The sequence below is a fragment of the Pinus tabuliformis genome, chromosome X, assembly GCF_031772625.1.
Source record: "Pinus tabuliformis cultivar Carrire ecotype Pingquan chromosome X, CPIR1, whole genome shotgun sequence".
NCBI lineage: Eukaryota > Viridiplantae > Streptophyta > Pinopsida > Pinales > Pinaceae > Pinus > Pinus tabuliformis.
Window position 1 is genome coordinate 361,396,387 of NC_142308.1, and position 24,729 is coordinate 361,421,115.

A 24,729-nucleotide genomic window follows, 5' to 3' on the forward strand; every position below is an offset into this window, starting at 1 on the left:
ATTTGCAGTCGACAAGGAGCTGGTGCGCTATGATGGTGCTGGTTTCGCAGACCAGAACAAAAGATATATACATGTGGGAAGCATAAAAAAAGTGGTAGAGACTATGGTCCCAAACAAATGTTAAGCAATGGGATTAATCCAGAAAGGCAGAAATTGCAGCGCTCTGATTTGCACAGTCAGCCTAGGAATATTGCAGATAATTTCATTCAAGAAACAGAGTTTGAGAGGTTTCCTCCACTGGGGCAGAATTCACGAGGGAACAGAAGTAGACAGAAGGGCATTTCACAAATGACAAGCCGTGCAACAAGTGCATACATCCCTAATCTGTCTGCTAAACATGAAAATAATCACATTGTGGACTCCTCATCTGAAAATAGTGCCAAAGATGTTCCATTCAAATGCACTAATTACTTTACCTATGCCTGCAACTTATAAACATAGTTCATATAGTTCGATGCAGTCAAGGCCTAACACAGTTTCAAAGCAAGGGTTCCCTTCAAATGAGAAGGCAGGATTTGCTTCAGGTGAAAACAGCTCTAAGACACTGAGGCAGCTCCATGCTGAAGAAGATGATGAAGAACGTTTTCAAGCAAACTTTCAGCAAGCTGTCCATCAAAGTCTTGTGCTGTGGAAGATGAACAAGATAAAAATGAGGAACTTTCAAATTATGACAGAAATGAAGAGGGCTCAAGAGATGGCTTGGAAAATGAATGGGATAACCAGTGAAATATTGGAAAATTGGAAAAGCTTGTTGTATCATCTGGCTAAAGCATCAGGCTTTATGTACATTAAGTTTTCTTCGATGTCACTTTATGTTCTCGAGTTTATGTATTCTAAATTTATTCTTGTTACTCTCAATAGGAGATTGTCATTTCCAAGAAGATATGGGTAATTGAGTTTCTGGGAAAGCATGTATTTGGAATTCTAAGACTTCAGACCAAAACAAATCAGAAGCTCGAGAAGATTTATGTGCAGTTGGTCTATCTGTTGGAGGTTCATGTTACAGGGAATGGGATTCTGAATCTCAGCATAGCAAAGGTGAAGCTGAAGAATGGCAACAGCAGATATACAATTTTGTAAGAAGTTTAAAGGAAGACTGTGTTTTTTTAATCACACAGCAGTTTCGTAGCGCGCTACGAAACTGCTGTAGGTGATGTTTCCAATGCAAAATGAACAGTCTGACCGGGAATGTTAGAGGAGAGACACCTGTACATCAAGGCAAAATACAACTCACCTGGAGACATGGTATGGTATTTGGTAGCAGCGTTCAAAGTTATTAAAGAGTTGGGAGCATACTTCTACATTTTCGGAAAGTGCTGGGAGACAGAGACCGTTTAAATAGGAGCACATCTTGTGATCAATTAATGAGCCATCAGCGCTTTCAAGCATCCTAAGTCAGCATTCATTGCATCCGTAGCTCAGCCATATCAGATTAATTGAAGGAGGACAGCTGTCAAAGCATTCAAGAAAGCATCAAGCCTGCGAGGAGAAAGGAATTAATGTTTTAGTTTGATTAGGATTGTGTGCAATTACATTTCAGCACTTTGTAATAAATACATTAATTAAATAGCATGTAGGAATAGTTAATAGCCACCTTCGAGGCTCCCCTCATGCTGGAGGAGGAAGCTCGAGGTGGTTTAGTTTGCTTGCCTATATAGGGATCAATGTAGGATGTAATAGGGGTTGGATACTTTATAGAAAAACAGTGTTGTTTTGGGCCATTGTAAGACCTTTTTTGACAGTAATAGTAAAACAAAGTTATTCTCTTCTCAAGATTCTCGAAGGATTGTCATGTTCAAATGTAGTGATGGTGTTTTATACTTTATGTTCTTTTATAGTCTTGTTGTAATGCAATCACTCAGAATTCATAATTATATGCTCTGACTTCCTGTGTATTCAGCAAGCTATGTTTTGGTGGAGTATGTTTGACATGTAATGCTAAGAGCCTTGATTTCCATGAGATCACTGTGTTTTCCTTGTTTACTTAATATTATAGACTCCATAGCCCAATGAGAGCCAGTTTGATGTGTTTCCAACCAGTTATGCTTTCATAAGTAAATAAAGAGTTAGCCATCTAGTGTTTGAAGGATTTTATCAAGAGTTGTGAGAGAGCCCTCTCTGATCAAAGAGGCTAATCTTTGGTCTAAAGATAGGTTGAAATAGTTACATGAAATCTTACTTGGTTGCAGCCCTCAGTAGTGATTTTGTGATAACATTTTGGTGCGTCTGCCGGGAGCTTAAGATTGAATTTCTGAAGGTAGCAGGAGTTCAAATGATTTTCAAGGTTGCAAAACTACCTTGGCGACTCCATTGTTGAAGAATTCAAAGTTATATATTCATGGTGATTCCACTGGAGTTATGAAAGGCCCAGAAGCTGCCCTTCTTTGTTCAAGGTATGCATGCATAGATTTCTCAGGAATTCATGGTTTCCCAAATTATTTTCCCAAGGATGCATACTTTCTACGGAATGGTCCAAAATTCAACGGAGAAGACTTGAGTTTAACGTTGGAGCATATCTCAGATTTTTGTCATTTTGCTGAGCTTCTTAGAGTTAAACATGAAGATGTTTGCATAAGGTTGTTTTGGGATTCACTTCAAGGGAAATGCAAACAGTGGGTTGAATGCTTGCCTGCCAAGTCCATTAAGTCATTGCCAGACTTTTGGCTTATGTTCTTGGAGGAATGGATAGATAGGTCAGAGGTGGAAGTAAACTCTCCCTCAGTTGAAGGTTTCAAACAATGGAATAATGATCACAATAAAGAGGAAACAAATGAATCTTTTTCTTTGTCCCTGTCCTCATATCTGAAATCTTTTGACTGCAAGTCAGAGGATAAGATGAAATTTTTTGATGAATTTGCCAAAGACATTGAGAAAGAAATTGAAGGTTTAGAAGGACAAATTCAGGCATACAATTTTCATGATCATGATCATTATTCCCAGAAATTTTTTATGACAGAGCGCAAGGAGACTATGCTGGTTCCTCTCTCTTTCACGATTGAGGAACTGAATACTGTGGTTGAAGATCAGTTTGCACAGCTGGAAAGTTTCAAGGAAGGACAAGCTGATCATGTGTTTTGGGACCCTATAGCTGATTACATGGAAGAGTTTTACTCTCCAGTGTTTCAGTTTTCATATGAAGATCAGAGACTATTTCAGTGGCAGCGGTCTTTACAATATCACATTGGCTCTGAAATCCGATACAGTCAGAGAAGATTTCAGTGGCAGCGGTCATTACACTGTCATATTGGATCTGAACTCCGGGACAGTCAAATAAATCAAATGTCAGATAAAACAAATGATTGGCTGCATTGGAAGTTTCATATTGATTGAGCTGAGGGAAGTTTGAATGGTTAGGGTAGGTAGGTAGAGGTAATTGCAAATAAGCTCAAGTTCAACTGAGCATTTTTCAGTAGGTATAGCTCTTATTCTCCTACAGTCATGCTTGTCAAGAAAATTTCAGTTTGTCAAAATAGATAAGGCACTGGAGCTGCATGTTCTTAGTGTACCACAGGGGCACACTATCCCTAGTGGAGCCACTGTTATCACTGAAAATGCTGTTGTCAAAATTTTTTAGTCTAGCTTAAAGTCAGGGTGTTTTCGCAGCGCCTGAATTCTGTTTAGCAGTTTCGCAGCGCCAGGATTCTTTTTAGCAGTTTCGCAGCGCCACCTGTTTTAGTGATTTCATAGCGAAAAACACTGATCTTGCATTGGCTGCGCTGCGAAATTGGGAAATGACAGATATTTAAGGGAAGCTTCTAGAAGCACTACACAGAGCTGCATATGTGGCATTGTTGCAAAACAGTGTCTATGGTTTAGTGGCCAATTTTCTTGGTAAATCAAATAAGAGCTTGTGCAGTCTTCGATAGATTATTCTTTTCTGTTGGATGATAATGATATAAGAGGGGAGTCTCATATTAAAGATTTGATGGAAATTCTGTTCTAGCAGCAACTATTGCATGGGATAATTCTCTTTTGTGGACCTTCAACAAAGGATTAGATACGCTTGAACTGACATTGCACCAGGTATCTGCTGAAATGAGAACATCTGGAAACATGCTTCATTTGACCATGATAAACAAGAATAATGTTCCAGATGAGCATTCCTGGGATGCCACTGTGCATAAGGCCTTAGAACTGATAAGTTTGAACAGTGCTGAAGGCTGGAAAAATTCTCCAAAGCTTATTCGTAGCATTCCTTTTCTTGATTGGAGCAGCCTTTCTAAGGTTGTTTTAGCTAGGAGGTCAAAGCTTGAAATAGATGGAAACATTGATCCTTTTGAGTTGATATCTTCTCTCCAGGAAAATGATCAAAATGCGTATCAATTCTGTTTTCAGCTTCCCAAACTATCGGCTTTTATTGGAAGCATGCCAGAGAAACTATTTTATAGGAATGACAGCCTTGTTTCAAGTGAAGCAGTTGCTGGAACCCGTGCTCGAGGACATAATAGCATGGAGGATTTACAGATTGGACTAGATTTGCTCTACAGCTCTAAAGATCACCGTGAATTTGAAATAGTTAAAGAGAATATCAAGGAGAAGATGGAGACAATTTGCAAATATGTTAATGTGGAGTCTGAGAAAAGCCTTATAAAGCAGGCAAAGGTGCAGCATCTATATGCCCGTTTGATAGGTGAATTGAAAGATGAAGCTGGTGAATTTTCTCTTTTGTCGTTACTTCATCCAACCCCAGCAGTTTGTGGGCATCTACAAGAGGCTGCAAGTAATTTTATCAGCCATAATGAGATATTTGATCGAGGAATGTATGCTGGACCTGTGGGAAGGTTTGGAGGCAAGGAAGCTGAATTTGCTGTGGGAATCAGATCAGCAATGATGCATCTGTCAATTTATGGAATTAGACAAGTCGGGTTGGAAGTAGCAGCAGGAGTGAAGGTCCTTTAAGTTTCAGTATCAACAACTTCTAAACAAAATTCTAATAGTCAACAAATAATCGATCATTTATCTCCGTAGGTGCCTTCTATAACTTGGTCTGACACATCAAAAGTTTCAAATGCGAAATCTGCTGTTGGAATTTTTCAGGTTCCCACCGAAACATTGAATGTAGACTTGTCGGTTATATCTCCAACTAAGAAGCGTGGCAGTTAGAAACAACATGAGACTCTGAAGTTGATTGAAATGCGTGGAGTGTTCCCGTCTAATCTCAAGCATTCGGTGTTGCATGTGTAGCGCTCTTGACAAAATGCCATCTGTGTCTGGCGGCACCGTCATCGGAATGGTTGCTCCTAAAGGTGGATACAGAACTTAAATATGGTTCATATGAGAATCTTGCAGCGTTTTCATCTTCACCCTTTATTGTTCACTTTGAAGATAACCAACCATTTGCAGTCGACAAGGAGCTGGTGCGCTATGATGGTGCTGGTTTCGCAGACCAGAACAAAAGATATATACATGTGGGAAGCATAAAAAAAGTGGTAGAGACTATGGTCCCAAACAAATGTTAAGCAATGGGATTAATCCAGAAAGGCAGAAATTGCAGCGCTCTGATTTGCACAGTCAGCCTAGGAATATTGCAGATAATTTCATTCAAGAAACAGAGTTTGAGAGGTTTCCTCCACTGGGGCAGAATTCACGAGGGAACAGAAGTAGACAGAAGGGCATTTCACAAATGACAAGCCGTGCAACAAGTGCATACATCCCTAATCTGTCTGCTAAACATGAAAATAATCACATTGTGGACTCCTCATCTGAAAATAGTGCCAAAGATGTTCCATTCAAATGCACTAATTACTTTACCTATGCCTGCAACTTATAAACATAGTTCATATAGTTCGATGCAGTCAAGGCCTAACACAGTTTCAAAGCAAGGGTTCCCTTCAAATGAGAAGGCAGGATTTGCTTCAGGTGAAAACAGCTCTAAGACACTGAGGCAGCTCCATGCTGAAGAAGATGATGAAGAACGTTTTCAAGCAGACTTTCAGCAAGCTGTCCGTCAAAGTCTTGTGCTGTGGAAGATGAACAAGATAAAAATGAGGAACTTTCAAATTATGACAGAAATGAAGAGGGCTCAAGAGATGGCTTGGAAAATGAATGGGATAACCAGTGAAATATTGGAAAATTGGAAAAAGCTTGTTGTATCATCTGGCTAAAGCATCAGGCTTTATGTACATTAAGTTTTCTTCGATGTCACTTTATGTTCTCGAGTTTATGTATTCTAAATTTATTCTTGTTACTCTCAATAGGAGATTGTCATTTCCAAGAAGATATGGGTAATTGAGTTTCTGGGAAAGCATGTATTTGGAATTCTAAGACTTCAGACCAAAACAAATCAGAAGCTCGAGAAGATTTATGTGCAGTTGGTCTATCTGTTGGAGGTTCATGTTACAGGGAATGGGATTCTGAATCTCAGCATAGCAAAGGTGAAGCTGAAGAATGGCAACAGCAGATATACAATTTTGTAAGAAGTTTAAAGGAAGACTGTGTTTTTTTAATCACACAGCAGTTTCGTAGCGCGCTACGAAACTGCTGTAGGTGATGTTTCCAATGCAAAATGAACAGTTTGACCGGGAATGTTAGAGGAGAGACACCTGTACATCAAGGCAGAATACAACTCATCTGGAGACATGGTATGGTATTTGGTAGCAGCGTTCAAAGTTATTAAAGAGTTGGGAGCATACTTCTACATTTTCGGAAAGTGCTGGGAGACAGAGACCGTTTAAATAGGAGCACATCTTGTGATCAATTAATGAGCCATCAGCGCTTTCAAGCATCCTAAGTCAGCATTCATTGCATCCGTAGCTCAGCCATATCAGATTAATTGAAGGAGGACAGCTGTCAAAGCATTCAAGAAAGCATCAAGCCTGCGAGGAGAAAGGAATTAATGTTTTAGTTTGATTAGGATTGTGTGCAATTACATTTCAGCACTTTGTAATAAATACATTAATTAAATAGCATGTAGGAATAGTTAATAGCCACCTTCGAGGCTCCCCTCATGCTGGAGGAGGAAGCTCGAGGTGGTTTAGTTTGCTTGCCTATATAGGGATCAATGTAGGATGTAATAGGGGTTGGATACTTTATAGAAAAACAGTGTTGTTTTGGGCCATTGTAAGACCTTTTTTGACAGTAATAGTAAAACAAAGTTATTCTCTTCTCAAGATTCTCGAAGGATTGTCATGTTCAAATGTAGTGATGGTGTTTTATACTTTATGTTCTTTTATAGTCTTGTTGTAATGCAATCACTCAGAATTCATAATTATATGCTCTGACTTCCTGTGTATTCAGCAAGCTATGTTTTGGTGGAGTATGTTTGACATGTAATGCTAAGAGCCTTGATTTCCATGAGATCACTGTGTTTTCCTTGTTTACTTAATATTATAGACTCCATAGCCCAATGAGAGCCAGTTTGATGTGTTTCCAACCAGTTATGCTTTCATAAGTAAATAAAGAGTTAGCCATCTAGTGTTTGAAGGATTTTATCAAGAGTTGTGAGAGAGCCCTCTCTGATCAAAGAGGCTAATCTTTGGTCTAAAGATAGGTTGAAATAGTTACATGAAATCTTACTTGGTTGCAGCCCTCAGTAGTGATTTTGTGATAACATTTTGGTGCGTCTGCCGGGAGCTTAAGATTGAATTTCTGAAGGTAGCAGGAGTTCAAATGATTTTCAAGGTTGCAAAACTACCTTGGCGACTCCATTGTTGAAGAATTCAAAGTTATATATTCATGGTGATTCCACTGGAGTTATGAAAGGCCCAGAAGCTGCCCTTCTTTGTTCAAGGTATGCATGCATAGATTTCTCAGGAATTCATGGTTTCCCAAATTATTTTCCCAAGGATGCATACTTTCTAAGGAATGGTCCAAAATTCAACAGAGAAGACTTGAGTTTAACGTTGGAGCATATCTCAGATTTTTGTCATTTTGCTGAGCTTCTTAGAGTTAAACATGAAGATGTTTGCATAAGGTTGTTTTGGGATTCACTTCAAGGGAAATGCAAACAGTGGGTTGAATGCTTGCCTGCCAAGTCCATTAAGTCATTGCCAGACTTTTGGCTTATGTTCTTGGAGGAATGGATAGATAGGTCAGAGGTGGAAGTAAACTCTCCCTCAGTTGAAGGTTTCAAACAATGGAATAATGATCACAATAAAGAGGAAACAAATGAATCTTTTTCTTTGTCCCTGTCCTCATATCTGAAATCTTTTGACTGCAAGTCAGAGGATAAGATGAAATTTTTTGATGAATTTGCCAAAGACATTGAGAAAGAAATTGAAGGTTTAGAAGGACAAATTCAGGCATACAATTTTCATGATCATGATCATTATTCCCAGAAATTTTTTATGACAGAGCGCAAGGAGACTATGCTGGTTCCTCTCTCTTTCACGATTGAGGAACTGAATACTGTGGTTGAAGATCAGTTTGCACAGCTGGAAAGTTTCAAGGAAGGACAAGCTGATCATGTGTTTTGGGACCCTATAGCTGATTACATGGAAGAGTTTTACTCTCCAGTGTTTCAGTTTTCATATGAAGATCAGAGACTATTTCAGTGGCAGCGGTCTTTACAATATCACATTGGCTCTGAAATCCGATACAGTCAGAGAAGATTTCAGTGGCAGCGGTCATTACACTGTCATATTGGATCTGAACTCCGGGACAGTCAAAGAAATCAAATGTCAGATAAAACAAATGATTGGCTGCATTGGAAGTTTCATATTGATTGAGCTGAGGGAAGTTTGAATGGTTAGGGTAGGTAGGTAGAGGTAATTGCAAATAAGCTCAAGTTCAACTGAGCATTTTTCAGTAGGTATAGCTCTTATTCTCCTACAGTCATGCTTGTCAAGAAAATTTCAGTTTGTCAAAATAGATAAGGCACTGGAGCTGCATGTTCTTAGTGTACCACAGGGGCACACTATCCCTAGTGGAGCCACTGTTATCACTGAAAATGCTGTTGTCAAAATTTTTTAGTCTAGCTTAAAGTCAGGGTGTTTTCGCAGCGCCTGAATTCTGTTTAGCAGTTTCGCAGCGCCAGGATTCTTTTTAGCAGTTTCGCAGCGCCACCTGTTTTAGTGATTTCGTAGCGAAAAACACTGATCTTGCATTGGCTGCGCTGCGAAATTGGGAAATGACAGATATTTAAGGGAAGCTTCTAGAAGCACTACACAGAGCTGCATATGTGGCATTGTTGCAAAACAGTGTCTATGGTTTAGTGGCCAATTTTCTTGGTAAATCAAATAAGAGCTTGTGCAGTCTTTGATAGATTATTCTTTTCTGTTGGATGATAATGATATAAGAGGGGAGTCTCATATTAAAGATTTGATGGAAATTCTGTTCTAGCAGCAACTATTGCATGGGATAATTCTCTTTTGTGGACCTTCAACAAAGGATTAGATACGCTTGAACTGACATTGCACCAGGTATCTGCTGAAATGAGAACATCTGGAAACATGCTTCATTTGACCATGATAAACAAGAATAATGTTCCAGATGAGCATTCCTGGGATGCCACTGTGCATAAGGCCTTAGAACTGATAAGTTTGAACAGTGCTGAAGGCTGGAAAAATTCTCCAAAGCTTATTCGTAGCATTCCTTTTCTTGATTGGAGCAGCCTTTCTAAGGTTGTTTTAGCTAGGAGGTCAAAGCTTGAAATAGATGGAAACATTGATCCTTTTGAGTTGATATCTTCTCTCCAGGAAAATGATCAAAATGCGTATCAATTCTGTTTTCAGCTTCCCAAACTATCGGCTTTTATTGGAAGCATGCCAGAGAAACTATTTTATAGGAATGACAGCCTTGTTTCAAGTGAAGCAGTTGCTGGAACCCGTGCTCGAGGACATAATAGCATGGAGGATTTACAGATTGGACTAGATTTGCTCTACAGCTCTAAAGATCACCGTGAATTTGAAATAGTTAAAGAGAATATCAAGGAGAAGATGGAGACAATTTGCAAATATGTTAATGTGGAGTCTGAGAAAAGCCTTATAAAGCAGGCAAAGGTGCAGCATCTATATGCCCGTTTGATAGGTGAATTGAAAGATGAAGCTGGTGAATTTTCTCTTTTGTCATTACTTCATCCAACCCCAGCAGTTTGTGGGCATCTACAAGAGGCTGCAAGTAATTTTATCAGCCATAATGAGATATTTGATCGAGGAATGTATGCTGGACCTGTGGGAAGGTTTGGAGGCAAGGAAGCTGAATTTGCTGTGGGAATCAGATCAGCAATGATGCATCTGTCAAGTTATGGAATTAGACAAGTCGGGTTGGAAGTAGCAGCAGGAGTGAAGGTCCTTTAAGTTTCAGTATCAACAACTTCTAAACAAAATTCTAATAGTCAACAAATAATCGATCATTTATCTCCGTAGGTGCCTTCTATAACTTGGTCTGACACATCAAAAGTTTCAAATGCGAAATCTGCTGTCGGAATTTTTCAGGTTCCCACCGAAACATTGAATGTAGACTTGTCGGTTATATCTCCAACTAAGAAGCGTGGCAGTTAGAAACAACATTAGACTCTGAAGTTGATTGAAATGCGTGGAGTGTTCCCGTCTAATCTCAAGCATTCGGTGTTGCATGTGTAGCGCTCTTGACAAAATGCCATCTGTGTCTGGCGGCACCGTCATCGGAATGGTTGCTCCTAAAGGTGGATACAGAACTTAAATATGGTTCATATGAGAATCTTGCAGCGTTTTCATCTTCACCCTTTATTGTTCACTTTGAAGATAACCAACCATTTGCAGTCGACAAGGAGCTGGTGCGCTATGATGGTGCTGGTTTCGCAGACCAGAACAAAAGATATATACATGTGGGAAGCATAAAAAAAGTGGTAGAGACTATGGTCCCAAACAAATGTTAAGCAATGGGATTAATCCAGAAAGGCAGAAATTGCAGCGCTCTGATTTGCACAGTCAGCCTAGGAATATTGCAGATAATTTCATTCAAGAAACAGAGTTTGAGAGGTTTCCTCCACTGGGGCAGAATTCACGAGGGAACAGAAGTAGACAGAAGGGCATTTCACAAATGACAAGCCGTGCAACAAGTGCATACATCCCTAATCTGTCTGCTAAACATGAAAATAATCACATTGTGGACTCCTCATCTGAAAATAGTGCCAAAGATGTTCCATTCAAATGCACTAATTACTTTACCTATGCCTGCAACTTATAAACATAGTTCATATAGTTCGATGCAGTCAAGGCCTAACACAGTTTCAAAGCAAGGGTTCCCTTCAAATGAGAAGGCAGGATTTGCTTCAGGTGAAAACAACTCTAAGACACTGAGGCAGCTCCATGCTGAAGAAGATGATGAAGAACGTTTTCAAGCAGACTTTCAGCAAGCTGTCCGTCAAAGTCTTGTGCTGTGGAAGATGAACAAGATAAAAATGAGGAACTTTCAAATTATGACAGAAATGAAGAGGGCTCAAGAGATGGCTTGGAAAATGAATGGGATAACCAGTGAAATATTGGAAAATTGGAAAAGCTTGTTGTATCATCTGGCTAAAGCATCAGGCTTTATGTACATTAAGTTTTCTTCGATGTCACTTTATGTTCTCGAGTTTATGTATTCTAAATTTATTCTTGTTACTCTCAATAGGAGATTGTCATTTCCAAGAAGATATGGGTAATTGAGTTTCTGGGAAAGCATGTATTTGGAATTCTAAGACTTCAGACCAAAACAAATCAGAAGCTCGAGAAGATTTATGTGCAGTTGGTCTATCTGTTGGAGGTTCATGTTACAGGGAATGGGATTCTGAATCTCAGCATAGCAAAGGTGAAGCTGAAGAATGGCAACAGTAGATATACAATTTTGTAAGAAGTTTAAAGGAAGACTGTGTTTTTTTAATCACACAGCAGTTTCGTAGCGCGCTACGAAACTGCTGTAGGTGATGTTTCCAATGCAAAATGAACAGTCTGACCGGGAATGTTAGAGGAGAGACACCTGTACATCAAGGCAGAATACAACTCACCTGGAGACATGGTATGGTATTTGGTAGCAGCGTTCAAAGTTATTAAAGAGTTGGGAGCATACTTCTACATTTTCGGAAAGTGCTGGGAGACAGAGACCGTTTAAATAGGAGCACATCTTGTGATCAATTAATGAGCCATCAGCGCTTTCAAGCATCCTAAGTCAGCATTCATTGCATCCGTAGCTCAGCCATATCAGATTAATTGAAGGAGGACAGCTGTCAAAGCATTCAAGAAAGCATCAAGCCTGCGAGGAGAAAGGAATTAATGTTTTAGTTTGATTAGGATTGTGTGCAATTACATTTCAGCACTTTGTAATAAATACATTAATTAAATAGCATGTAGGAATAGTTAATAGCCACCTTCGAGGCTCCCCTCATGCTGGAGGAGGAAGCTCGAGGTGGTTTAGTTTGCTTGCCTATATAGGGATCAATGTAGGATGTAATAGGGGTTGGATACTTTATAGAAAAACAGTGTTGTTTTGGGCCATTGTAAGACCTTTTTTGACAGTAATAGTAAAACAAAGTTATTCTCTTCTCAAGATTCTCGAAGGATTGTCATGTTCAAATGTAGTGATGGTGTTTTATACTTTATGTTCTTTTATAGTCTTGTTGTAATGCAATCACTCAGAATTCATAATTATATGCTCTGACTTCCTGTGTATTCAGCAAGCTATGTTTTGGTGGAGTATGTTTGACATGTAATGCTAAGAGCCTTGATTTCCATGAGATCACTGTGTTTTCCTTGTTTACTTAATATTATAGACTCCATAGCCCAATGAGAGCCAGTTTGATGTGTTTCCAACCAGTTATGCTTTCATAAGTAAATAAAGAGTTAGCCATCTAGTGTTTGAAGGATTTTATCAAGAGTTGTGAGAGAGCCCTCTCTGATCAAAGAGGCTAATCTTTGGTCTAAAGATAGGTTGAAATAGTTACATGAAATCTTACTTGGTTGCAGCCCTCAGTAGTGATTTTGTGATAACAGAGGTGTCCAATCCGATTTCACCCATGTGAACTCATAGCGAGCACAAATTTGATCCAACAGATAAGTGGACATATATAATTCTTGAGACTATTTGACTTGTAAATCTATCTTGGCCTATTGTATGTTGATATGTAGTTCATGAGAGAGGATGTCGGTCTAGTTAAACATATCGCCTCTAGAAACAATCAAGTTAAGTGGATAAATCCATCTCTCTTCAAAATATTCTACGTTCTTCTGCCCATGCAATCTGTAAAACATCGCCATAAGCCACTAATAAACTTTTCTCAAGGATTTAGTTCTATAAACTACACTTGGATTTTGGCAAAAATTTGCAGGCTCTTACCACCATGACGTGCAAATCTCCATGGTATTCAAGTTGTCCCAAGTTGTGTAGAACTATGTCTTCAAATACTACCTACGAGTTAACATATTATAATAGGAATTAAAATGATGTGGATGATAGGTGGCAATCTCCTTTCTTCTTTCACTACTAACCACCCAAATTCTTTTTATCCATATGTAGTAAGATCCACTCAATATCTTCTACAAAAGGTAGCACTGGAAATTTTCGTGCTACTCTATGTATTTTGGACCTCTTAATGTTTATCTATACTTCCCTATCCTCTAGATTCACCAGGAAATACTTTTTCTTGAAGGCATCTTTTATATCCTTCCATGAGACTTTGATGGATTTATCAATGAAACATTATGTATAAGATAAGATGGGAAAAATTGGTGATATGTGGAATATACGACTACGGACAAAAGTATCTTCCCTAGGCCTAGTGGACTAACCTAGAACAACAGAAAGAAAAAGGCACTAATGCTTTCCTTAAAGTAAATAGATAATGGGATGAAGCCTGCATAGGATTCGTAGCATGCTTCGCTCCTTCCTCGGCTTGAATGCTCCAATCCTAGATCCAAATGCTATTATTAGAACCTGCAGATTAAGCTAACACAAGACAATGATCCACATCATCTATGTAGCATCATCTAATCACTTTATTCAATAGATCAACATGGTATTGCAATATATGAAACCACAACATCATATATAGGAAAACAAAGAACTCTTTGCATTAGTAGAAATGGAGTGAGTGACAACCAAAAATAGGTGTTGATCCTATAAAAGAGCTCCTCCAAGTTGACTTGTCCTTTCCTTGTCACCAAGTGAACCTCTAATCAACCTAATGCATGGGAAGATATCTCTCACATCAGTAGCATAATGGTTGAATCACTCTCCAAAAGCAACCCCTTTCCTATGGTAGCAATAAATATATAGGTGAAGGAGGTAGTTCATGAACTCTTATCCTTTTACTGATTATGGATTGAGATCCACTCTTGATGGGAGGATGAGAACAAGGGATAATGGATGAAAACTCCAAGGTAGGATAGTATAGGATTCAAGACTTTTATTTAAGGTAAATGGTTACAACAGATCCTGAAAGCTTCTGGAAGAAGAGGCTTCAAGATTCTCTCTCTTTTTCCTGAATAACTAGAACCAACATAGGTGCATAGTGGAGAAACCTATAGGTGATCAACATAGTCCACAGTGGAGCAACCTGGTTGTCAACATTGTCCAGTAGGAGGTCAAGGAGCATTGATCCTTAAAATGGCTGTGTTAGCGCTTGAAATTTCACCTCAGGCTGAGAAAGGTAAACCTCAAGGCAACATCAAACCATTTAGCCTCGTAGCTAGCCCTACAGGGCAGGAGAAGGCTCTCCCCGGTCTATCTCGGTAAAATCTTCAATAGATGAGATGACCAATAAGGTAACACTGATATTAGGCTAGTAAACTGATCAAAAGGGGGTTTTTAATTAAATGACGGGGTTTTTCTAGGCGCATGGGCAAAATCACAGCTTGAACAGAGAAATATAATGAACAACACAGATTATCGACTGAGGCAAGGTAGGCAAGAAATTTAACACCAAATCTAGATTTAAATGGGATGGCAAGACTGGTGAGGAGCTGACAAGGGCATAAGAGTTGAATCCTTGTCAAACAAAGGAAAACATTGAATATGAACAAACTTATAGGCAGAGCATATAATACTATGAATTCTTACCTAAACACTTTGTTTGTTCAATTAGAAATGATCATGAAGTGAAATGAAACATAACAGGTTGCATATGAAACAAAGGGAAAACTTATGCTAAATTATCATACCACAGGAATCTCAGAAGTCAGAGCTGTATTTTCATTAAAAAACTCTGTCAAAGACTGTACAATGGAGCTCAGTTCTCCTCCAGCACTCAAAATTTTCTTTTTCCACTAACTCTCACAAAAAAATAATTTTTATACATTAAATCAACTAAAAACAAAAAAACAACAGATCGACCCCCAAAACAGGGGCGCTGTTTCAACTAAAGCCATGAAAATAGAATAGAATCCTCCATCTGCTCTTAAAGATAGATGAGCCTTCCATTATTCCAGCGTGAAGGTAAAAATAGGCAAACGAACCCATGAATGCCACTTTGCACATTTTGGAAATTACAACCGCCCCCCCAAATCTCTGGAAATGTGTTGGTCATTTGAATAAGGAAATCTGAAGAACAGTTTCAATCGGATTTACTAATTTGCTGACACGTACATAAGTGATGCTCCTTGGCAGGTCCACATAGCAGTAAAGGTGTTAAGCGGATAGGATTCCCGATTTTTATTTTAACTGGCTCCGTTAGTTTCAGATTTATCTTTTATTCTTGCGATCTCAAAAGTCTTAGAGCAAACTGGGAAATTGTCACTTGTGCTTGCTCTTTGCATACAAGCCTTATTACAAAAACACTCTTTCGATACACCAATCAGTTCACATTGGGTGGCTTCCCTTTGGCAGCAAACATTTTCAATTATCTCCAACGAATTATCTTCAGTAGACCATGATAAAGTGCAGCATGAGGTTGCAGATGAAGACCACTTATCCGCAACCTTGTAAATTTCTGTTTCCTTTATTTGTTGCAATATTTCTCCCTTGATAGCAATTCGCTCAGCTTCTTCCTTATCTACAGTTTTCTCAGAGTTGTCCAACCTTCTAACTTCGGCAATCCACTTGATGAAATCTGTAAGATTTGCAGGTAATGATTCAAAAACTGCAGAAAGGATTTTTTCTACACTGTCAAAACCTTCTGCTTTCAGAAGCTGCAGAACTAGAGTATAAAGTAAGGATGGACCCTGCTGGTGCTTCAAGATTAGCATAAACCCCCTGTATTTTTGAGTCGTTTCGTCTATGGTATTCATTGCCTCCCAAAGAAGTGAAAGTGGAACCCAATGGGGAGGATACTTGAATCGAGCGACATCTAAAACAAGTGCCATGTCTTTTCCAGCATGGTATCCACCAATCGGTGAAAAATGGCCAGATCCTGTCTGCTTTAGTGGAGCTCTATGATATGATGTAATCACATGGCAAACTTCAGAAGAAGCACACTTTGCTACAAATCTCCGGAATTCATCAATAGAACTTTGATTGGAGCGGAAAGCTTCAACCTTAGCTCCAGAACAATTAGCTAGGCATGCCATCAACTTTCACCTTTTCCAAAGGTTCACAACAGTCCAGCATCGATTCATCAAACCAGCGCCAAGGCCCCTTCCATTTTCTTCCAGGATCAATTGCAAGAGCATTGAGAACAACTCATGAGCTTATGCCAAACTCCATGGCACTGTAATGAAACAAAGGTGAGTATCATTTGCGTAGTTAGAGCCCCTGCACACAGGCTTTTATGATTTATCTCTTCCATACGATGCCCAGCCTTTAATACGTTGTTGTAATCAAGACCCCAAGGAAATCGACCTCTTATCTCTCTGTCTTTCTGCCTTTGTTACAACTACATTAAAGTCACATGGATCCACTCGATTGAGAATACACATGTACAACCAACCAAATGAATGTGTCCTCTGAAATTTGAATCTTTGCTACAAGAAAAGCTCATACGGTCATCAAGGAAAAAGAGCGCTCAGTTCTGTGCAAACAATGGTTTATTCTCTCCTCAAAATGTACCCAGAAAACATAATAGAGGCCAGTTGCCTCAACCAACAAGGGAATACGGCTCCCACGACTCCAATCCATCCTTCAAACAATGGTAGTCACACAGGCCACCACAATAAATACAAACCCTTCCTCGAAGATGAAACTCTGCTCCTTATTAAGCCATAAACCCTCCATTTATTACAGTCAACACGGCCCTTGGTAACAGTGAAGAAATTTGCCTTTGTGCCAGCACACATTCAATTTCTCCCATCTTTCAAATGTTTACTCCTGTTGCTATGCTCCTCCATTCGAATATTGGTAGATCCACCTTGGTCCTATCTGAGTTGCAACACATTCCATTGTCACAGGAGAATAAGAACAGGCATAATTGCAGTGAGGGCAGCAATTTCAAGAATTGATATACCATTCAAATTGCTGACAAAATCTTTCTTAATCTGCTTGTGAGGATTGAGGTAAGTACTGTAGGACTCCATTGATATATTATGAAAAGTGAATATTCTGAATTGTGCTTGTGCAGGGATAGGAGCTTGAAGTCGCTGCCATTTGAAGAGCTGGAGAATAAATTACATATTCTAAAAAACAACATTAAATGATTTCTTCTTCAAAACCCTGTTTTGAAGAAGAATCAATCGCACACTGACATGAGACGGAGTCTAACATCGGCTCCACTTGGGATGGCAGCTGCCGCTTTGTGGAGGTGCCAAGAACCGTAGAACTTTGGGAGAGCAGACAGTGCCTCCACCCATTGGGCAATGGAGTCATCATCGACACAACTGAAACTGAACTCAAACAATCTTCAAGCAAAATAAAACAAGATGCTGCCCTTATGGCTGCTTATTTATTTACAAAATCTACTCTAATCTGTTGTACAAACAATAGATCAGGTAATACTAAAATGCCATATTAACCATTCAAGTAAACCTGAAAATGATGTCACTCGAGCATGCTTCCGCCAGGACACAAATGTAATTGCTGACAGCCCTTCATGCACGTAATGAGCCTGGTCATGTACAAGACAGTCTGATCTATCAATCAAAGTGAAAAACATGTCCATATATGCCGCAATAGGATCACGGAAGCCGGACTCTGTTGGCTGTCCCAACTCTGCAACACATTCTTCCAGCTGCACATTGTCAATGTAAACATCTGTAGGCGAGTATGGAGAAAGGATTTCCAAGAACCTTTTAGGGTCGTGGAAATCATATGACTGGATTTGCTCATCTAAGCACTGAATCTCCTTCTCGATTCTTTTAACATCTATCTCACAGCCACCAGTTTTAAACCAAGGGAACTTTGGAGATTTTAACAAACGAAGGACGATACTGAAAAATTCTTCATTAATTTCAATATCCATTAACCATTCTCTAAATTTGTTTAGAGCTTTACACAGGGCAGGGTTTGCCACATACCCCACCATTGCATAAATGGATCAGCAAGCGTTGGAATGTCTGGATCGAGTTGGAGTCGCCAGGTGAATGGTTCAGCCTGCATACGTATATGACTGTTGTCCACCATCAGCATCAGATCTGCAATTTGATTTCATGTACTGGGACAAGACAATCAACAAGTTGAATGTTCTCCCCAGTATGGTCGCCAGTATGTTAGCGCTTGAAATTTCACCTCAGGCTGAGAAAGGTAAACCTCAAGGCAACATCAAACCATTTAGCCTCGTAGCTAGCCCTACGGGGCAGGAGAAGGCTCTCTCCGGTCTATCTCGGTAAAATCTTCAATAGATGAGATGACCAATAAGGTAACACTGATATTAGGCTAGTAAACTGATCAAAAAGGGGTTTTTAATTAAATGACAGGGTTTTTCTGGGCGCATGGGCAAAATCACAGCTTGAACAGAGAAATATAATGAACAACACAGATTATTGACTGAGGCAAGGTAGGCAAGAAATTTAACACCAAATCTAGATTTAAATGGGATGGCAAGACTGGTGAGGAGCTGACAAGGGCATAAGAGTTGAATCCTTGTCAAACAGAGGAAAACATTGCATATGAACAAACTTATAAGCAGAGCATATAATACTATGAATTCTTACCTAAACACTTTGTTTTTTCAATTAGAAATGATCATGAAGTGAAATGAAACATAACAGGTTGCATATGAAACAAAGGGAAAACTTATGCTAAATTATCATACCACAGGAATCTCAGAAGTCAAAGCTGTATTTTCATTAAAAAACTCTGTCAAAGACTGTACAATGGAGCTCAGTTCTCCTCCAGCACTCAAAATTTTCTTTTTCCACTAACTCTCACAAAAAAATAATTTTTATACATTAAATCAACTAAAAACAAAAAAACAACAGATCGACCCCCAAAACAGGGGCGTTGTTTCAACTAAAGCCATGAAAATAGAATAGAATCCTCCATCTGCTCTTAAATATAGATGAGCCTTCCATTATTCCAGCATGAAGGTAAAAATAGGCAAACGAACCCATGAATGCCACTTTGCACATTCTGGAAATTACAACCGCCCCCCCAAATCTCTGGAAATGCGTTGGTCATTTGAATAAGGAAATCTGAAGAATAGTTTGAATCGCATTTACTAATTTGCTGACACGTACATAAGTGATGCTCCTTGGCAGGTCCACATAGCAGTAAAGGTGTTAAGCGGATAGGATTCCCGATTTTTATTTTAACTGGCTCCGTTAGTTTCAGATTTATCTTTTATTCTTGCGATCTCAAAAGTCTTCGAGCAAACTGGGAAATTATCACTTGTGCTTGCTCTTTGCATACAAGCCTTATTACAAAAACACTCTTTCGATACACCAATCAGTTCACATTGGGTGGCTTCCCTTTGGCAGCAAACATTTTCAATTATCTCCAACGAATTATCTTCAGTAGACCATGATAAAGTGCAGCATGAGGTTGCAGATGAAGACCACTTATCCGCACCTTGTAAATTTTTGTTTCCTTTATTTGTTGCAATATTTCTCTCTTGATAGCAATTCACTCAGCTTCTTCCTTATCTACAGTTTTCTCAGATTTGTCCAACCTTCTAACTTCGGCAATCCACTTGATGAAATCTGTAAGATTTGCAGGTAATGATTCAAAAACTGCAGAAAGGATTTTTTCTACACTGTCAAAACCTTCTGCTTTCAGAAGCTGCAGAACCAGAGTATAAAGTAAGGATGGACCCTGCTGGTGCTTCAAGATTAGCATAAACCCCCTGTATTTTTGAGTCGTTTCGTCTATGGTATTCATTGCCTCCCAAAGAAGTGAAAGTGGAACCCAATGGGGAGGATACTTGAATCGAGCGACATCTAAAACAAGTGCCATGTCTTTTCCAGCATGGTATCCACCAATCGGTGAAAAATGGCCAGATCCTGTCTGCTTTAGTGGAGCTCTATGATATGATGTAATCACATGGAAAACTTCAGAAGAAGCACACTTTGCTACAAATCTCCGGAATTCATCAATAGAACTTTGATTGGAGTGGAAAGCTTCAACCTTAGCTCCAGAACAATTAGCTAGGCATGCCATCAACTTTCACCTTTTCCAAAGGTTCACAACAGTCCAGCATCGATTCATCAAACTAGCGCCAAGGCCCCTTCCATTTTCTTCCAGGATCAATTGCAAGAGCATTGAGAACAACTCATGAGCTTATGCCAAACTCCATGGCACTGTAATGAAACAAAGGTGAGTATCATTTGCGTAGTTAGAGCCCCTGCGCACAGGCTTTTATGATTTATCTCTTCCATACGATGCCCAGCCTTTAATACGCTGTTGTAATCAAGACCCCAAGGAAATCGACCTCTTATCTCTCTGTCTTTCTGCCTTTGTTACAGCTACATTAAAGTCACATGGATCCACTCGATTGAGAATACACATGTACAACCAACCAAATGAATGTGTCCTCTGAAATTTGAAGCTTTGCTACAAGAAAAGCTCATACGGTCATCAAGGAAAAAGAGTGCTCAGTTCTGTGCAAACAATGGTTTATTCTCTCCTCAAAATGTACCCAGAAAACATACTAGAGGCCAGTTGCCTCAACCAACAAGGGAATACGGCTCCCACGACTCCAATCCATCCTTCAAACAATGGTAGTCGCACAGGCCACCACAATAAATACAAACCCTTCCTCGAAGATGCAACTCTGCTCCTTATTAAGCCATAAACCCTCCATTTATTACAGTCAACACGGCCCTTGGTAACAGTGAAGAAATTTGCCTTTATGCCAGCACACATTCAATTTCTCCCATCTTTCAAATGTTTACTCCTGCTGCTATGCTCCTCCATTCGAATATTGGTAGATCCACCTTGGTCCTATCTGAGTTGCAACACATTCCATTGTCGCGGGAGAATAAGAACAGGCATAATTGCAGTGAGGGCAGCAATTTCAAGAATTGATATACCATTCAAATTGCTGACAAAATCTTTCTTAATCTGCTTGTGAGGATTGAGGTAAGTACTGTAGGACTCCATTGATATATTATGAAAAGTGAATATTCTGAATTGTGCATGTGCAGGGATAGGAGCTTGAAGTCGCTGCCATTTGAAGAGCTGGAGAATAAATTACGTATTCTAAAAAAACAACATTAAATGATTTCTTCTTCAAAACCCTGTTTTGAAGAAGAATCAATCGCACACTGACATGAGACGGAGTCTAACAGGCTGAAACAAGGTGTTTTCAAGTAGAAACTCAGGGAAAAGAATGGTTCATTCTTAGGAATTTGTGTTATGATTATGAGAAGAAGGTCAAAGGATGTTGATTGATCCAGTTGAAGGCTTATTGACTAGATATGACAAAATTGTCTATAAAAGATTCCCCCCTAAAGTGAAAAGTCAGAAACGATAATTGATGATTGAAGTGATTTACCTTGTTACAAGGCGGGATCAATGACAACTGGCGAGATCATTATCTGTTAACATACATTTACATCATGATATATTTGTTGAGGCAAGCATACCTATTCTCAACAAATAAGCTAACATTACATCTACAATGATCAAAAGACACGTCCACGGATGACTGATGGTGGATCCATGACTAGATGACTTCCTGTATGATCATAGCCATCATACTCATGACCTTGTATTACTCCTGAAATCTCAACCCAAATGGATGAAACTAGATCCAGGGTCTTCTATCTTGTTCACACGAACAACCAACATATGAGTCTAACCATGTGAATCAATGAGTTGGAGTCGAACATGGTAGACACCATCTGATTACCGGCCAATGATGCAAGTTGTTAAAATACGCGAGAGAAACCACTGATGATGTTAATGGCTCTGAAGGCACTCTAGTACAATCTGTATGGTGTGAATAAATGAGTTGATGTTGTACACCACCAATGATGAAAACCTATCTCCGAGAGCAAGGAAAAATTCTGTTGATGTATGCAAGCACCAAGGTACCAAGGGATGTTTCTAAGTCATCTTCCTGGAAAATGAGTTGACGTCGACAAGAAGTGACCTGTTGCAGGAGGGCCTTGATGTATCCCCCATCAACAACACAAAACATATATGATGATTTGAGACAGAATTATCAGAATGATGTTGATACGGAATTGGCTCAGGAAAGGAAAAAATTGAATGAATGCTTAAGAGTATTATAGTAGATATTAACTGAATGACTTTTCTTGATCACAATGGTGACACTGAACGCAGTTGGCAGCATTGACCCAAAACCAAAAGAGGAGGCTTTGATATGGTATGATAAAGAAAAATACAAGCAGATTTCCCAACCCAACAACCATCGAGCTGAAGTGGAAGAGTTTCATGTTCAAGAGAGACTCACTACCATTATCAAAATGGATTGCCCTATTTTCCCGATTTCCCCAACCATACTAGTCAATCCCTCTTTATTTTTTAACAAGATCAAGGAGGATAACATAAGCTTGATCTATATGTTCATCATTTGGATGAATCCCTCTTAGAATATTTAACGAACCCAGAGCAGGAGTGGCTCGGTCACATCATGAATAATGAGTCCATCATTGTTTGATGTTTTAACAAGTCCAACGAAGGTATAACTCGGCATCTTTTTCATGTTTAGAGAGTTTGAAAAAGAGGCAAAAAATAAAACTCTAGATGTTCCTTTTCATAGATAGTCCCTTATGTCTGAAAAGTCAGAAAATAATACCCAAGAGAACCTCTTAGCCATGTTCGACTAAGGTATTCCTTTTTCGTAGTTAGTCTATCTCAGTTCAAAAAAGGGTTAAACTTATACTGAGTATATGCCTTCTCATTTATTTTTACGAGTTCAAAAATACAAGTGCTCGACAATATTTTCACATTTTGGGAGTCTGAAAAGACATAAAAGAGGGCTCCAAGGGGTTCCTTTTTTGTAATTTTACAAAGCCCAAAAAAGTGATAAAAATATACTCCTTGATAAAAATGATTTGTTCAAAACATGGCAAAATTCGTCAAATAATTTTCAACCTACTCAGAACATCACAAAAGGATTAAACATACCTATTTCATGGTAAAAATAGGTTGTTACTAAGTCAAAACATTAAATGTGAATAAAATAATGGAAGAAATAGCCATAAATATCCAAAATGACTATTCATATTTGCCATTTCATATTTACCTTCAACAGTGAGAGTTCTGAGTAGTTTTTCCCTCGATCTTCTACAACTGATTGTGCTCAATCCGGTGGATCGTTTCAGGTGTCACCACTTCTAGATAAGAGATAAGACCTTTCTCTTTTAGCTAATGGTCCCATTTTATGATTTCATGCAATTTTATGGTATTTTTTAGGGCCCTGGGGTTCTAAAAATTCACCCTAGGACAAACGCGGGCCCAGGGAGTTGAAAAATGCATTGCACCTAAGTTGGGATATACTATAGTTAGGGGTGAAACACTCTATTTCCTTCCTTGGGGGTGCATTGGGCGCAAATCCCAAATTTGTTTGCCAGTTTCCCTTCAAAATTTCTGAGTTTTGTTGCATGGAAAGGATCCTAATGAGTCTCCCTTTGATGTTTCAGGTCTTCATTAGCATAAAATGGCTTTCATTTGGAGAGAAAGAGAACATGAAGAACATGATTTAAATGAAACTAATGATCCTGCTACCATCCAGGCACTAAATAATTATGGATTTTTGAAATTCTTCTGGCTTCCTGGTATGAGGCAACAAATGGAGCTACTAGACTATCTTGTTCATGCATAGTATGTGAAAGAACAGCCATTCCGGTTTGGATAAAATATTCTTGATATAATAGTAGATGACATATATTTTCTCACTGGTTTATCCAGGAGACGTGCCCCCATCTCTTTCTTAGGTGGGATAAGGGGTGGATAAACAGTGAAAGACTATATAATTACTTACTGTAGACCTCAATCCAAACCAATATAAAAGATGTAACCAATTTTCCCTTAAGAACGATCTTGTTCATTATTGCCAGATTGGCGGGTACCTCAACACTACATGCGGCTATCAGATCATACATGCAGTACGGTGTGGAGTGCTTAAAGCCAACAACCTTCAACTGGAGTGAGGGAGTATTGGTCAATATGAAAGAACAACTTACTAAAGCAAGAGAGGGAAAGTTGAAAAAATTTGGATACAATTCCATATTAGTCTTGTTTTCCCTAGAACAGAATACACTACTTCAGCCTCAGCAGATTATGCTTTATCTTGTTGATCTTAGGGTACCATAGATGAGGAGGTGCATAGATTACATGCCCTGACATGCAGGTCTGTTGGCGGTCAATTTCTCACCATCCTTCTTTGGATGGTTGCGCGGACAGTTCAATATGGTTAATGATTATCTATACGCATGGATCGACTTCTGCAAATACCTTGAGCTCGTGCTTTTTGAGGGTGAGCGATGAGATGTTATAGGTAATATATTTCAACCATATGAACTTTTGAAAGTTTTAAAAAAAAAATTGTGTTTTTTATGTTTT

General features: G+C 39.0%; 2 pseudogenes; both read right to left on the bottom strand.

Annotated features, from left to right (window-relative positions):
* Positions 1-15,548: 15,548 nt before the first annotated feature.
* Positions 15,549-16,452, bottom strand: LOC149139998 (glutathione gamma-glutamylcysteinyltransferase 1 pseudogene; annotated as a pseudogene).
* Positions 16,453-19,507: 3,055 nt separating this feature from the next.
* On the bottom strand, positions 19,508-20,410 carry LOC149139999 (glutathione gamma-glutamylcysteinyltransferase 1 pseudogene; annotated as a pseudogene).
* Between the last annotated feature and the right edge of the window lie 4,319 nt (positions 20,411-24,729).